Below are 17,338 nucleotides of genomic sequence, written 5' to 3' on the forward strand. Positions count from 1 at the left end.
TCTGGCTGTACACAGTGCGTATTACCAGAAGACACATGATTTGGTTCAAGTGTCAGAGGCCGATGGCACTTCACAGGAAGAGAATTTAAGAGAAAGTTTATTATTCACACAAAAGACTCCTGGGGAGAGCTGGGTGGGTACAAGCAGATTTGCTCGGGCAAAGCAGAGGAAATGGGTTTGGGAATCTGCAGTGGTTAAGGAGTGGGACTGGGGAAAAGTTTCTACTGGAGAAACAGACCATATGCTGTGCTATCTGAGCAACTTTGTGTTGTTTATTCACACATGGCAATAAGTACCCTTCAGGGAACAAATGCCCCCTTGGCTGACCAGCAGATAAGCTAAGGCTTAGCGATTGTCAGCAACCATAGCTGCCAGGGAGCACTGCCTCTCACTCAGGGCTTCGAGGGCTGTGGCAGGCGAATAATATATTCAGATATTATTTTGGATCAATTATTTTGTTGTATAGTATTGTGGCTTCCAAGGCAACACTGATGACCCCCTACGTGGTCAGCAGAATAAAGGCAGTTGGCAAGAATATAACATACTTGGTGGTGAGAATAAAGTTGGTGTGCTTTGTTTGTGGGCAGGAACCCAAAATGCAGGTAGTGCAAGTCAAATCATAAGGAGCAGCCTGAGTTAGAGGCATAAATCAGTGCAGGAGTGAGGGATACTTGGGGAAATAAAAGAACCTTCATGGGCTAAAATCTTAGACTTAGCATTCAGCCTGGGCAACCAAGAACTAATATGTTTCCAGTAAGCCTTTTTTTTTTTTTTTTTTTTTTTTTTTGCGGTACGCGGGCCTCTCACCGCCATGGCCCCTCCCGTTGCGGAGCACAGGCTCCGGACGCGCAGGCCCAGCGGCCATGGCCCACAGGCCCAGCCGCCCCGGGGCACGCGGGATCCTCCCGCACCGGGGCACGAACCCGCGTCCCCTGCATCGGCAGGCAGACTCCCAACCACTGCGCCACCAGGGAAGCCCTCCAGTAAGCCTTTTGATCGGGAGATAATATGGGGTTATTCTGGATGGTTGGAGTTAGTATTTTTTTTTTTTAGATTTGAATTTTGTTCTTCCATTCATTAACTATATAAAGTCAGGAAACTACCATTTTGAGAAAAATAATAAATAAGTATATTTGAAATGTCCAGTGTTTAATTTAAAAACTTATCTTAGTTGATTTTATTTTACTTTATTTTATTTTATTTTTTTACATCTTTATTGGAGTATAATTGCTCTACAATTCTGTGTTAGTTTCTGCTGTATAACAAAGTGAATCAGCTATATGTATACATATATCCCCATATCCCCTCCCTCTTGTGCCTCCCTCCCACCCTCCCTATCCCACCCTTTTAGGTGGTCACAAAACACTGAGCTGATCTCCATGTGCTATGCGGTTGCTTCCCACTAGCTATTTATTTTACATTTGGTAGTGTATATGTGTCCATGCCACTCTCTCACTTCATCCCAGCTTACCCTCCCCCGACCCCCGAGTCCTCAAGTCCATTCTCTCCATCTGCAGAATGGTCAACAGGGACTGATTTAAACACTATAGAAAAAATTGCCAGCAAAGTGGGACTGCATTTATGATGTCATCTAATGGTTGGCTATGGCAGTGATGTTGAAGAGCCCAGATAAGTATGGGCTGCAGCAGGCTGAAATATAGCCTAGACGCTGCCATGTTGCCGGGTGGGGTCTACCCGTCAGCCCGCAGTGTGCTGGACCAAAGTTATTATCCAAAGTAGTAATATCCAGGCTATGAAAATCCAGAAGGCTAAGCAATAACCTTTGTACCATGTGGGTACTATGACCTGAGGCAATGGGGCTGGGGACACTGATTAATATGGTCATAGTTGTTTTTTTTGTTTGTTTGTTTTTTTTGCGGTACGCGGTCCTCTCACTGTTGTGGCCTCTCCCATTGCGGAGCACAGGCTCCGGACGCGCAGGCTCAGCGGCCATGGCTCATGGGCCCAGCCGCTCCGTGGCATGTGGGATCTTCCCGGACCGGGGCACGAACCCGTGTCCCCTGCATTGGCAGGCGGACTCTTAACCAGTACGCCACCAGGGAAGTCCTGGGCATAGTTTTTTTAAACTTTTTATTTTATATTGGAGTATAGTTGATTAACAATGTTGTGTTAGTTTCAGGGGTACAGCAAAGTGATTCAGTTATACATAATACATGTATCTATTCTTTTTCAAATTCTTTTCCCATTTAGGATGTTACATAATACTGAGCAGAGTTCCCTGTGCTTTACAGTAGGTCCTTGTTGGTTATATAGCAGGTTGTACATGTCAATCCCAAGCTCCCTAACTATCCCTCCCTGCCACCCTTCCCCACCGGTAACCATAAGATCATTCTCTAAGTCTGTGAGTCTGTTTCTGTTTTGTAAATAAGTTCATTTGTATCATTTTTTAAGATTCTGCCTATAAGTGATATCATACTATATTTCTCTTTCTCTGTCTGACTTAGTTCACTCAGTATGACAATCTCTAGATCCATCCATGTTGTTGCAAATGGCATTATTTCATTCTTTTTAATGGCTGAGTAATATTCCATTGTATATATGTACCACATCTTCTTGTTTCCCCAATTACAACCATCTTGTATTAGGTACTATGATTATCTCATTTTACAGATGGGGAGACGATCACTAGTAAGCCAGAAAACGAAGGTTGAAATGTATTTTTTGTCTGACTCTGGAGTTCATAACCTTACCAGCTTTAGTATCCTGCTTCTCAGTGCTAATGTTTGTACCAAGAGATGGATTCATATTAAGCTAATATGTTTATGCTGATGCCTACCATGTACCAGGCACTGTGCTATGCACTACTGGCAGAATGTAAAAAAGAGTAAGATACTCTCCGTGTCAAAACATGGTGGAGACAGACACATGTTCAGTTTGGTGTTCAGTCAGATGGTGATAGTTGCCATAACAAGTGTTAGAGGACAGAAGGAAGAAAAATAATCTACCTGAAGGTGGCCAGGTACAGTTTTACTCACACGGTGACATTTTATTGAGCCTTAAAATGTGAGCTCATTTGAACTCTTGAAGAAAAAAAGGTGACAATTCATAGGGACAGGTTATTTACTGTAGAGGTCATGCTAGTTCTTGGAGCCATTCCAACCCAACCTTGGAAATGTTTTGTAGTGGTTTTGTCCCTGACCGTGGGTCTTGCCTTTTTTTTTCCCAGTCTCATTTCTGTATAGTCTCTTGGCCAATTCTGTTCTTGGTGACTATCTCTCCCTATTTTTTTGTTGTTAATGTCTTTGAATTCTGGCTGCAGATTAGTATTTCCTAGAGGTCCAGAACTCTCTAGAGAAGAGACACTTGTATTTTTCATAAAAACAAAACAGGTAATTCTAGCGCAGCCAGGTTCATGAATACCATTGTGGGATTTCCTGCCCGGCAGCAAAAGGACAGAAGAAATAAGGTATGAAAAATATCTAGTTCATTCTTTACCCTATTAAGGTAAAAGTTGGTGGGTGTAGAAGGGGTTAACAGCACCCAGAAGTTCCTGAATACTTAATCCTTGTTCAATCCATTTATCCCTAATTCAATTTTTTTTTTTTTTTTTCCTGCGGTACGCGGGCCTCTCACTGTTGCGGCCTCTCCCATTGCGGAGCACAGGCTCCAGACGCGCAGGCTCAGCGGCCATGGCTCACGGGCCCAGCCGCTCCGTGGCATGTGGGATTTTCCCGGACCAGGGCACGAACCCATGTCCCCTGCATCGGCAGGCGGACTCTCAACCACTGCGCCACCAGGGAAGCCCCCTAATTCAATTTTTAATTCTTTGTCTGCTGTAATTCTCTGCCTCTCCAAAAAGTTCCTTTGGGACCTGCTACACACCATGTACGGTTCTATCTATGAATAACGTTTATTTCACTTTTATGTAGTTTTAAAATTATACTGACAATATTATCAGAGTGAGGCATTCCTCACTTCCAATGAGTCTATTTATATCCTTATCTTTGTGATTCTATTCCCATTCAAAAAAGATAAGCAAGAGGACTTCTTAACGCTCTGCCCATTGGAGGATTGCTTCTTTCTATGGTTCTTTAGAGTCCTTCCTGAGTGGAGTTGTATATGGCAATATACATCTTGGCAGTATATATACATCCTTCTGTAGCTCATCACAAAGCATCATGACAGTATCCATGAACCAGGTCCAGGTGTTTTCGTCCCTGGCCTCTGATACCCCAGAATAACTTTATTTCTGTTTACACCAGGGACCAAACTCCCTGTTAGCATTTCCTATCAGTTCTGTCCTAGGGAGGAGATCACCCAGGCAAATTTTGGGTGATTCTGTTGTCTTTCTCACCAGTATATCCTTTGTTCCTTTAATGAAGGGAGTGTCTTCTGACCTTTCTTGGGGAATGTAGTTAGCTGGTGAGTTCTCTGGTCTCATATAATAAATCCATTCTAACATGGTCAGATCCCTGAGATTCTGACCTCTTTCTCAATACTTTGCCAAGGTGTTCTGGCATGTGCATTCCATTTACTGTAGGTGACCATCATTTCCAAGCCTATCAATGGTCCCATCAGTAAATGAGAATTCATTTTAAGTGCTCTTGTCTCCTAACCCACCCTTATGTTCCATAACTTCCTTGTCCAGCACCCTGAGGATCCACTTCCATTTGTATTCCTCCAGTTACTAGTGGTATGTATTAGCCAACTCCTGCTCCCATTTCGATGAATTAGGTGAATATCCACATAGCTGGGGCTATGCTGAAATCTGTTCCAAGTTATTAGTCTATGGAAAATGAAGGAGGCAGGCATTTTGAAGGCAAACCTCATCCTGTGAGTCATTTCACCCACCTCAGAGGAGCTCTGTATCAGTTATCAAATACTGCATAACAAACTATCCTCAAACTTAGTGTTTAGAAAACAACAGCAACCATTTATTTAGTTTACATTTCTGCTGTTAGCAGTTTAGACTCACTCAGCAGGGTAATTCTTTTAGTAGTTTTGGGTGGGCTCACCAACATATCTGCCATCTTGCCTCTTGGCCATCAGTATGTCTTCTTTGGAGAAATGTCTATTTAGATCTTTGGCCCATTTTTGGATTGGGTTGTTTGTTTTTTTAATATTGAGCTGCATGGGCTGTTTGTAGATTTTGGAGATTAATCCCTTGTCAGTCGCATCGTCTGCAAATATTTTCTCCCATTCTGTGGGTTGTCTTTTCATTTTGTTTATGGTTTCCTTTGCTGTGCAAAAGCTTTTGAGTGTAATTAGGTCCTATTTTTTAATTTTCGTTTTAATTTCCATTACCTTAGGAGACAGATCAAAAAAGATATTGCTGCGAGTTATGTCAAAGAGTGTTCTTCCTATGTTTTCCTCTCAGAGTTTTATAGTATCAGGTCTTACATTTAGGTCTTTAATCCCTCTTGAGTTTATCTTTGTGTATGGTGTTAAAGAATGTTCTAGTTTCATTCTTTTACATGTAGCTGTCCAGTTTTCCCAGCACCATTTATTGAAGAGACTGTCTTTTCTCCATTTTATAGTCTTGCTTCTTTTGTTGTAGATTAAATGACCACAGGTGTGTGGGTTTATTTCTGGGCTTTCTGTCTTGTTTCATTGATCTATATTTGTTTTTGTGCCAGTACCATACTGTTTTGATGACTTGATCTACTGTAATTTTTGGTATGGTCAAGGTAGAGGAACAGCGGTGCTAAGATATTTAGTACAGTCTGGATTTTTCAGGACATATGTTTTTGATGCTAAAGATCATAAAATGCCAAGAGCACTCAAGGAAAATATATGGAAAAGAAGTTACCAGAAAGAGGGTAAAGTTTCCAATGGCAAAGATAATAGCCATGCTCTGAGTCAGCTGATAATAAGTACATGAAAAGATGCTCAACATCTGTTAGTCATTAGGGAAATGCAAATCAAATCCACAATGAGATACAACTCCACATCCACTAAGATGGCTAAGATAAAAAGGACAGACAATAACAGTGGTTGGTGAGAATGTGGAGAAATTGAAACCTACATCGCCAGTGGGAACATGAAATGTGCAGGCACATTTTTTTTCAATAAAAATACATTAGATATTTTATAATTTTTCTTTGTACACGGAAGAGGAACTTGAGGTTCAGAGGAGATTAAGTAAATTGCCTGAGGCCACCCACCACAGCAGATAGAGCTTGCAACTGAGATCTGTCTTTCCCAAATACTCTTCTCTTACACCTACATGGTTCTGAGTCTCACAGGCAGTTTTTTGTTTGTTTGTTTGTTTTGTTTTATTTTTGGCTGCGTTGGGTCTTCACTGCTGCACATGGGCTTTCTCTAGTTGCAGCGAGCGGGGGCTGTTCTTTGTTGCGGTGGTGCAGGCTTCTCATTGTAGTGGCTTCTCTTGTTGCGAGCATGGGCTCTAGGCACACAGGCTTCAGTAGTTGTGGCTTGCGGTCTTCAGTAGTTGTGGCTCGCAGGCTCTAGGACACAGGCTCAGTAGTTGTGGTACTTGGGCTTAGTTGCTCCGTGGCATGTGAGATCTTCCCGGACCAGGACTTGAACCCGTGCCCCCTGCATTGGCAGGCAGATTCTTAACCACTGCACTACCAGGGAGGTCCTCACAGGCAGTTTTGATCCTGTTTATCCTTAACTAAGTGCAGCCAGAAGAAAGAGAACTATATGGTCCTTCACTGATGCCAAAGAAGATAAATTACTTAGGCTCATAACACAAACCTGTGGTCACTAAGCTGAGTAGAAATAATTTTGGGGAGACAAATAATGAAGAGATTGAAAGAGACAGGTGCCAAATTCAGTGGGGGAAACAGAAGACTCCAGACCATGGTTGCTTTCTTTGTTTTTCTCACTCCAAATCTGGACTGAGCAGGTGTCTTCTTCACATATGTCTTCACATATTCATTCAGAAAACTTCATAGACAACTGGTCTGAGAGTGAACATCTGAGTGAAGGGCATTGTTGTCTATAAGAGGGATCAGCTTTCCTAAAATCAAGAAGAAGCCTCGAGTCCTCTCTGTTAAGTGAGGCAGCTGAACTCAGTAACAGTGCAGAGTTTCCTGGAGCTATAAAGGCTACCATACAGTTTATTCTCTGGACCTACCTTTGTTACTAATGACAACAAAAAAATAGGAGAAGAGAGCTGAATGGGAAGTGGGGAACTGAAAGGAGATACTTTACAAATTCCCATTCTGCAAACTTTCTATGCCAAGGGAGCCTTGTTAGCCAAGATCTTCCAATGATTCATAAGAACAAATAAATTCCCAACATCACCCCATTTCCCCCTCCCACCAGCCCCTGGCAACCACCATCCTATCCTCTGCTTCTGTGATTTGACCATTTTAGATTCCACATGTAAGTGGGATCATGCAGTATTTGTCTTTCTGAGTCTGACATTTCACCTAGCGTAATGTACAAAGTTTCAGTTATGCAAGATGAATGAGTTTTGAGAGCTAATGTACAGCAAGATGGCTGTTAACCGTACTGTATTGTGTATTTGGTATTTGCTACAAAGGTGGATCTTGAATTAAGTCTTCTCACCAAACACGCAAAAGTAAAGTGGTAGCTATGTGGAGGTGATGAATACATTCATTAACTTGATTGTGCTGATCATTTCACAATGTATACGTATCAAAATATCAAAGTGGGAGCCACTTTAAATATATGCAATGTTTATATGTCAACTATACCTCCATAAAGCTATTTTAAAAAGAACTAATAGATTCCCAAGAAATAAGACAGGAGACATAAGTTCTACTAATGATGTAATTTCTCAATTTAATAGACAAGAGCAATAATCAATAATATGAACTCAGAGTTCACAATTTCTACTAATGAAATGGAAGGAAATGAGAGAATAACTGTAACAGAATGCAATTCAGGTTATCAAATATCTAATGGGCACTTATTCCATGCTGGATTCAAGATTGGGGTGTAGGATCTGGGGTTATGTGAATACATGTGTCTGTTATAACGATGAGCAAGCGTCATTGAGAGAAGATTTTGCCCCGTGGAAGAGTTTCTCCAGGGCCCCCTTCATCTCCCTGTTTCTTAGGCTATAAATGAAAGATTCATCAATGGTGTGACCACTGTGTACATTGCAGAGGCAATTATGTTCTTGTCACTGGAGGTGCTGGATGAGGGGAAAAAATATAGCGCAATAATTGTTCCATAATACAGAGATACCACAGAGAGATGGGAGCCACATGTGGACAAGGCTTTGCAAATCCCCTTGGTGGGTGGAACCTTCAGGATGGTGGCCCCGATGCAGCCATAAGAGATCAAGATGCCTATTAGTGGGAGGATAATGACAGCCACTCCTGCCATGAAAATGGCTAGCTCATAGAGGGATGTGTCTGATTAGGAGAGATTGAGCAGGACAGCAAGGTCACAGAAAAAATGGGGAATGGTGTTGTCAGCACAAAAGGACAGCTGGGACAGGAGAAGGGTGTGACACAGGTCATTGGAACAGGAGAGAATCCAAGATACAGTTACCAGTAAGGTACACAGTCCCTGTCTCATGATGGTGATGTAGTGGAGAGGGTGACAGAGGGCCATGTACTGATCATAGGCCATTGAGGTGAGTAGGAAATCATCCAGATCAGTAAAAATAATACATCTGTGCTATGCACCTTGCATACAGGATGGATTGATCCTGGCTTTGCATGCTCATTAGCATCTTAGGGACAGTGATAGATGAAAAAGAGATGTCAGTGAGAGCCAAGTACCTGAGGAAGAAGTACATGGGGGTGTGGAGGCGAGAGTCCAGCCTGATGAGCAGAGGATGAGCATATTCCCCAGCACCGTGGTTAGGTACATGCCCAGGAACAGGGCAAAGAACACGCCCTGCTGCTCTGGCCAGATGGGGAGCCCCAGGAGGAGGAACTCAGACACGCAGCTCTGGTTCTCAGGCTTCATGCTCCTCTCTTGTCTGCTAAGGATGAAGGGGAGGGGGAAATGTCAGAGGCTTTGAAACTGTGATTATGGCCACCACACTAGGGTCTCTTAATATCTCGTGGAGAAAAAGAATAACTGCCCAATTTCCGTCATCACCTAGAGCTGCCAAAGCAAGTGACACCCTCAGTGTTCAACATGATTCCTTTCAATGGGAACTAGAGCAAATTCATTCTCCTGTTTTCTTTTTAATTAGCCATGTTTCTGGCACTAAGCTACTGATTGGAGACACAAGAATAAATAGGACAGGGACTTCCCTGGTAGCGCAGTGATTAAGAATCCACCTGCCAATGCAGGGGACATGGGTTCGAGCCCTGGTCCAGGAAGATCCCACATGCTGTGGAGCAACTGAGCCTCTGTGCCACAAGTACTGAGCCCGTGAGCCACAACTACTGAAGCCCACGCGCCTAGAGCCTGTGCTCTGCAACAAGAGAAACCACCGCAATGAGAAGCCCGTGCACTGCAAGGAAGACCCAACACAGCCATAAATAAATAAATAAATAAATAAATAAATAAATAAATAAATAAATAAATATTAAAAATAAAGAGTAAATAGGACATACAGGACCTCTTCCCTCTGGATACTGACCCTCTAGGGAACACTGGACAAGGGACCAACTAAAGGTGTGGACCTGAAGCCAGATTCCTCATGTTACAATTCAGGCCCCACAGCTTTCTAGCTGTATGACTTGGGATGCTAAATCTCTCTTGGCCTCATGTTGTGCCTCTGTAATGTGAAGAGACCAATACCACACATTCATAGAGTTAATAGGATTCTAATTCGATGCACATTAATATCTAAGAACAGTGTCCTGCATAAAATACACACAAAATTTTATCAGTTATTTTTATGATAGGATAAGTATCCAAAAAAAACCAGTATCAAATTCAGAAATTTAATAAAACAGTATTATGAGTTGCTCAGCACAAAAGACCAAGAGACTGATCTAAAATTTGTGTCTCTCTGAGCTCTCACATTCTTAAGGTGAGTTTCTGAGCTCAGATCCTATCACTGGGGTAAATTCCCTGGTGGAACTTGTCTTAATGCATGTTTATCTTCTTGCCAAGAAATAAACCTTAATTCTGTGCATGATCTCCATCTATCTCCATCCTTATCTGGTGTTTCATGCCTCAGATCTGGATATTCACAGGTACAAAGACACCTGGGATCTGAGATATGGGGGTCTGAGAGCTGGGAGATACTGAAGGATTGGAGGTGTCTATTTGAATTCAGTTACCTGATTGACCATCACTATCCCAATATTGATCTTCACACTGATAATAACTGACATTTAATGAACACTATGTCAGACTAATATATTTTTGGATTATAGCCTCATTACATTTTTCAACAGTCCTAGGAGGTAGGTGTTATTAAAACTTCATTGTCAACATGCTCAGAAGGAGTAGGAAACTAGCATGATCATACAGTTAGTAACTTCTATAGTCACAATTCTTTCCCGTGTTTTTTAAAAAATGTATTGGAATCTCTGCTCCTGTGACTCCACTGTTTCTCCCTCTCTTTAACTAGATAAAATAGGCAGGACATTAAGAAATATTATTTCAGGATTTGAAGGAGTCTTCCTGCTCAGATAACTGTCGACCTTATTCCTGCAACCCTTTAGTTTGCAAATGGTTTTCATATGACTTCAATTTCATTCAATCCATCAGTGTTTGTGTGTGAGAAGTAGAGATAACAGTAATTTTTTTCCCTTCATTTTACTAACAGGAGTAGTGAAATCACTTAAACAATCCCACACAGATACTGTATAGTGGAACCTGGTCTCAAAGGTTGATTTTCTGATAATCTTTTCGCTAGAAAGAGAATCCACCCATTTCTTTTTATGGGGGGTAGAGAGGCTAAAGTTAAATATGAAATGTGAAAAGTTAAGGTTAAAGTATGCTTGGGAGGGGAACTTGACATTAACATTGTGTAAGACCCTCTCAGTAGATGCTTGTTCCAGACCAGAGCGTTGCTCAGGGTCATTAATTGACTCAGCTCATGGGACACAAGGAGGGACCAGGTACTTGTCTCTTCTGCCAGGACTGGCTTCTCCCTGAAAGTTGCTAGGTCAGACTTAACCTAGGGTCTCAAAGATCTCCTACAGGAGAACCAGAGTACGTAATGACACCAAGGAGCTGCAATTCGAAGGGAAGGGAACAATATAGAAATGGCGCTTTGATTCCATCAGCACCATGTATGAAAGAGGTGGTGAAATTGCTCAGTAATGAAGAAAAGAAGTTGTGACCTGGGGGGTGCGAGAGGAGGGGTTTCTAGAGAGCCTATGGATGGGCCTAATTTTCCTGTCTTCATACCAAATTTTGTCTCCTGAGCAGTTGGGAAATGGCGAGTCAGGTGTCTTGGCCTCCATGAGGCTACAATTTACTAAGTGCTCAGGATGTGCCTAGTACTTGTGAAACACCTAACAGACAAGATCTTCAGCAATGATCATGATCCCATTAACAGTAGAGGATGCTGAGCATCACCAAGGCCAAACCCAAGGCCACAAAGCTATTAAGTGGGAAAAAGACAAAGATATGAGTGTCGATGTATGTGACACCAGAAGTGAGCATTTCATTTCTGAACTATATTACCAAAATTGAAGAAGCATGTCAAAAATATTGAGCTTCCAGGGGTCCTGCTGGAGCATTCAAATCAATGAAAAATGGATGCCAGTAGTGTTCCAAAGTGCTTCCTTTGGAACGGCCTGTGTGGATTCTGGTCTCAGGCAAGAGAGTCAAAATGTGATAATGTTACACACACACACAAATATTTGTATCTTCTGTGTGAAGGAAGTCAAAGTGTGGATTTGTTTTACAAAAGCACTCACTATCACAGACACACACTTGCCAAATGGGGATTTATAGATTTCTCTAGCTTATACTCAAAGTAGGTGAATACAGTCAGGGTGTGAGTCAGTTTCACACAAATCTATGCAAAACTCACAAACAAAATACACATGTACAACACAGCTACACACACAGAACTCTCAAGCATCCTCTGCCACAGGCATTGTAATTACAAGAAATCATACATATTCCAATCACAAGCAACGCACAAGGTCTTACATACAGTACACAAGCAACAAATGCAAGTAAAATAAGCACACTGAGAGGAAATTTCCAGCTTCTCTGACCGATATATATATTAGTATGTTTGTCATTCAGTGTGTTTGTCAGTTACACATACACGCATAAAGCCATACAACACAATACACCTGCAAAAATACACATAACATCTCTGATGGTCACACATACACACATTTACACACAGACATACATGCACGACTATGGAGATGTCTGGGCTTCTTCCGAGTTATACCAGTGCTATGAGTTCTGATACCTTCTGCTTCGTTCTGTTACCTGAATCCTCACTTTCTGTCCAGAAGACCCAGGATCCAAAGAAAGAGAGCAAACCTCAGTGGCCTGAGGACCTTTACAAACTCTCATGTCTGTTCACCAGCTTCAAAACAGCGGGCAAGAAGATCTCCTTTTGCTCTTCAGAAAGAGACCCCAGGGCTTCCCTGGTGGCGCAGTGGTTGAGAGTCCACCTGCCGATGCAGGGGACACGGGTTCGTGCCCCAGTCTGGGAAGATCCCACATGCCGCAGAGCGGCTGGGCCCGTGAGCCATGGCTGCTGAGCCTGTGCATCCAGAGCCTGTGCTCTGCAACGGGAGAGGCCACAACAGTGAGAGGCCCACGTACCGCAAAAAAAAAAAAGAAAAAAGAAAGAGACCCCAGAGGGAAAGAGCCCCAAGTCCCTGACTAGAGGAGAAGTCGACTGGGGCTAAGTGCCCAACTTCCTCCCAGTCCCTCGGAAAGGAGTATGTTTAGGGTCCAAAGGGACTGAGTTGTAGCTGGAGTCACAGGAGAAAGTGACCCTAATGTCAGTGGTACCTTGGGCTCTGGTTAAGTCTCCAGATGGGAAGTAGAAGTTACCCTATTTCCCGTGATCTCTACATCATGGGTTCAGCTTCTCTGTACAGCAATGTATGGTACAGGCAGTGTAAGGGCCTCAGCAAGCTTCTGCAAGCTCCCCAACACCTACACAGGCTTCCATTAAAGCACAAAGCCCCTTAAAATGTACAGGTCTCTCTCACTTCGTCCCAGCTTACCCTTCCCCCCAGCACTGACATATATACACACTACCAAATGTAAAATAGATAGCTAGTGGGAAGCAGCCACACAACACAGGAAGATCAGCTCAGTGCTCTGTGACCACCTAGAGGGGTGGGATAGGGAGGGTGGGAGGGAGATGCAAGGGGGAGGGGATATGGGGATGTATGTATATGTATAGCTGATTCAGTTTGTTATACAGCAGAAACTAACACAACATTGTAAAAAATTATACTCCAATAAAGATGTTAAAAAAAATGTACATGTCTCCCCACTCCTCTGTGAGGTACAGTCTGTGCTTTGTTCAGGAATAGGGGGATTGACTCTATCACTCTGGAAAAAAGACTCTGGGCTCTCCCCCTACTAAGAGAGCATACCTGAGCAATTTATCAAAGATCTCTGAGATTCAGTTTCTTCATAGTGGAAGTAATAATAATACTCTTCGTGTGAGTTTGAAGGATGGTAAGTGAGCACATAATGAAAGCTTAATAAACGTTAAGGTTTATTGTCAATGTCTTTGTATCACTAGGGATCAGCTATGGCTTACAACAGACAATTGTGATTGGTAATTGTTGAATGAATTCATCTGTTCATTCATTCACTCATTCACTTAAATAATTATTAAGGCTCTCATAAAGGTAAACACTGATATGTACTCTAGAGACATAACAGGGAATAATATAAACAGAAATCCTTCTTGTGGAACACACACGCAAGTTGGGAGAGGGAGGGCCAAAAAATTGTTAATGCAAAGCAAATGGCAGGTAAATCGTGAAAAGTGCTCAGGTATGATAAAAACCAGGCACTGGAGCTAGGGAGAATCAGGAAGTTCAAAAGATACCCAGTGTTACAGGATTCTTTTTCACAGAAACCCAGACTCCCCTCCAGTCAAGTGGCTCCAGGTCTGTAAACTGGTTTACATCACTGCACTCCTATTAGAATGGCTAAAATTGAAAGGACCACTGCTATTGAGTGTTGTTGAAGCTATGACGGAACTGGAACTCTCATACGCTGCTAGTGGTAATATAAAACAGTTTGAAAATATCTTTAAAAGTTAAACATATACCAAAATAGATAACTAATAGGAAACTACTGTATAGCACATGGAACTCTACTTAATACTCTGTAATGACCTATATAGGAAAAGAATCTTAAAAAAGAGTGGATATATGTATATGTATAACTGATTCACTTTGCTGTACAGCAGAAACTAACACAACATTGTAAATCAACTATACTCCAATAAAAATTTAAAAAAATAAAATTAGTGAAATGGGAAAAAAAGTTAAATATATACCTAGCATGTGACTAGATAAAAGAATGTATATATGTATACATTGACTTATACAAGAATGTTCATAACAGCTTTATTTAATAGACAGAAACTGGAAACAGCCCACATATCCATCAAAAAGCTGTGATATATCTACTCACCAATTTAAAAAAATGAATTGATAAACAGCACAACATGAATGAATCTCAAAATGTTTACACTGAATAAAAGAAGGCAGCAAGAAAAGAATACACACAGTATGATTCCACTTAAACTTCTAGAAGATGCAAACTAATCCATGTGACAGAAAGAGATTAGTGGTTCCCCTGAGGCCAGATGGGAGGAGTAAAGAGAGAGCAGTAGGGTAGGCATCAGGAAAATTCATGATCTTGATGGCTAGTGGTGATAGTTTCATGGGTGTATACAAATATCAAAACTAGTCAAATTGTGTACTTTAGATATACAAAGTTTATTGTATGTCAATTACACCTCAAAAAATCTGGGTGTTTTTAAAGAAACAATAAAAAAATCAAGTATGGTCATTTTATTCCTCTATTGGATCTCTTCCAATAGGTTCCCAAATCACTCAGACTGAAAACCAAAAATTCTACTATAATGGTTAATTTTATGTGTCAACTTGGCTAGGCTGCAGGACCCAGATAGTTGGTCAAACACAATTCTAGATGTTTCCACGAAGGTATTTTTTTGGATGAGATTAACATTGCAATCAACGCTGAATAAAGCAGATTGTCCTCCATAATGTAGATGGGTCTCATCCAATCAGTTGAGGGCCTTAAGAGAAAGACTGACCTCCCCCAAAGAAGAGGCAATTCTGATTATTCAAAAAGATACATGCACCCCAGTGTTCATTGCAGCACTATTTACATGGAAATGGAAATGCTAGGACATGGAAGCAACCTAAATGTCCATCAACAGAGGAATGGATAAAGAAGATGTGGTAAATATATACAATGAAATATTACTCAGCCATAAAATAGAACAAAATAATGCCATTTGCAACAAAATGGATGGACCTAGAGATTGTCATACTGAGTGAAGTAAGTCACACACAGAAAGACAAATATCATATGATATCACTTATATATGGAATCTAAAAAAAAAGAGTACAAATGAACTTATTTACAAAACAGAAGTAAAGTCATAGATGTAGAAAACAAGCTTATGCTTACCAGGGGATAAGGGAGGGAGGGATAAATTGGGAGACTGGGACTGACATATGCACACTACTATATATAAAATAGATAATTAGGGCTTCCCTGGGGGCGCAGTGGTTGAGAGTCCGCCTGCTGATGCAGGGGACACGGGTTCGTGCCCTGGTCCGGGAGGATCCCACATGCCGTGGAGCGGCTGGGCCCATGAGCCATGGCCGCTGAGCCTGCGCGTCCGGAGCCTGTGCTCCGCAACGGGAGAGGCCACAACAGTGAGAGGCCTGCGTACTGCAAAAGAACAAACAAACAAACAAACAAAAAACAAACAAAATAGATAATAAGAACCTGTTGTCTAGCACAGGGAACTCTACTCAATACCCTGTAATGGCCTATATGGGAAAGGACTCTTAAAAAAAACAAAGAGTGGATTTATTTATATGTATAACTGAATCACTTTGCTGTACACCTGAAACCAACACAACATTGTAAATCAACTATACTCCAAAAAATTTTTGAAAAACAAAAAGAAGAAGAGACAATTCTGTCAGCAGGCTGCCTCACACTCAAACTGCAACGTTTCCCTGAGTTTCCAGCCTGCCAGCCTACCCTGCAGATTTTGGACTTGCACGCAACTTTTTAAGAGGACATTTCTGACAAGGTCAGTGGGTGAAATAAGAACATGGCTAGCTGATCCTCACTTGGTGAAAAGTTGATTGTTTCTGAAATTGATTGTTTCTGAAAAGAATCCTCAGAGCTGATTTAATGTCTCTGTTCCTTAGGCTATAGATGAAGGGGTTCAGCATGGGAGTCACCACCGTGTACATCGGTGAGACAATCGTGTCTTTGTCGTTGGAGTTGCCCGATGAGGAGGAAAAGTACAGTGCCATAATGGTTCCATAGAACAGAGACACCACAGAGAGATGGGAGCCACAGGTGGACAGGGCCTTGCAGATCCCTTTGGTAGAAGGGACCCTCAGGATGGAGACCCCAATGCGGCCATAAGAGACCAGGATGCCAGTCAATGGAAGAACGACAACCGCAGCCCCTGCAGTGAATATGACCAACTCATTAAGAGAGGTGTCTGAGCAGGACAGCTTGAGTAGGATGGGGAGGCTACAGAAAAAGTGGGGAATCCTGTTGTCAGTACAGAAGGGCACCTGGGCCAGCAGGAGGGTGTGCAGAAGGGCACTGCCACAGGAGAGAGTCCAGGAGCCAGCCACCAGGAGCACACACAGCCTCTCCATCATGATGGTGGTGTAGTGGAGAGGGTGACAGATGGCCACATACCTGTCATATGACATCACCGCGAGGAGGAGGTTATCAACACAACCGAAAAGTATGTAAAACTACACCTGTGAAATGCACCCTGCATATGTGATAGATTGGCATTGAGTCTGCATGTTCATCAGCATCTTTGGGACAGTGACAGATGAAAAGGAGACGTCAGTGAGGGCCAAGTGGCTGAGGAAGAAGTACATGGGGGTGTGGAGGCGAGAGTCCAGCCTGATGAGCAGGAGGATGAGCGTGTTCCCCAGCACCGTGATCAGGTACATGCCCAGGAACAGGGCAAAGAACACGCCCTGCTGCTCTGGCCGGATGGGGAGCCCCAGGAGGAGGAACTCGGATGCGCTGCTCTGGTTCTCAGGCCTCATGCTGTTCTTATCTCTGCTGGGAATAAATAGAAACGGGGAACGTCAGGAACTTAGACACGCTGAGCATAGCAACTACCATATGGTCACATACGTTCCTCCACGTGGCTGTCACTGTACAGACAAATCTCACTGCATTGCACTCGCACGTTGGTGCCTCATCCAGTCTGGTGAGAACAGTGAAATGTGATTTGTCTGAACATTGACACAGTCACTTG

The 17,338-nt window shown here is 42.4% G+C and overlaps 1 pseudogene across 1 annotated transcript in view; it reads right to left on the reverse strand.

The window, feature by feature from the left end:
* The window catches only part of LOC309806666, a 49,007-nt pseudogene extending 31,884 nt beyond the window's left edge, over positions 1-17,123 (reverse strand). Inside the window, exon 1 of the transcript in view lies at positions 16,170-17,123. The product of the transcript in view is annotated as an uncharacterized misc_RNA (transcript). The remainder of the gene's footprint in view (positions 1-16,169) is intronic.
* Positions 17,124-17,338: the final 215 nt, after the last annotated feature.

The sequence above is a fragment of the Mesoplodon mirus genome, assembly GCF_964341445.2.
Source record: "Mesoplodon mirus genome assembly, chromosome: 1".
NCBI classification, from domain to species: Eukaryota; Metazoa; Chordata; class Mammalia; order Artiodactyla; family Ziphiidae; genus Mesoplodon; species Mesoplodon mirus.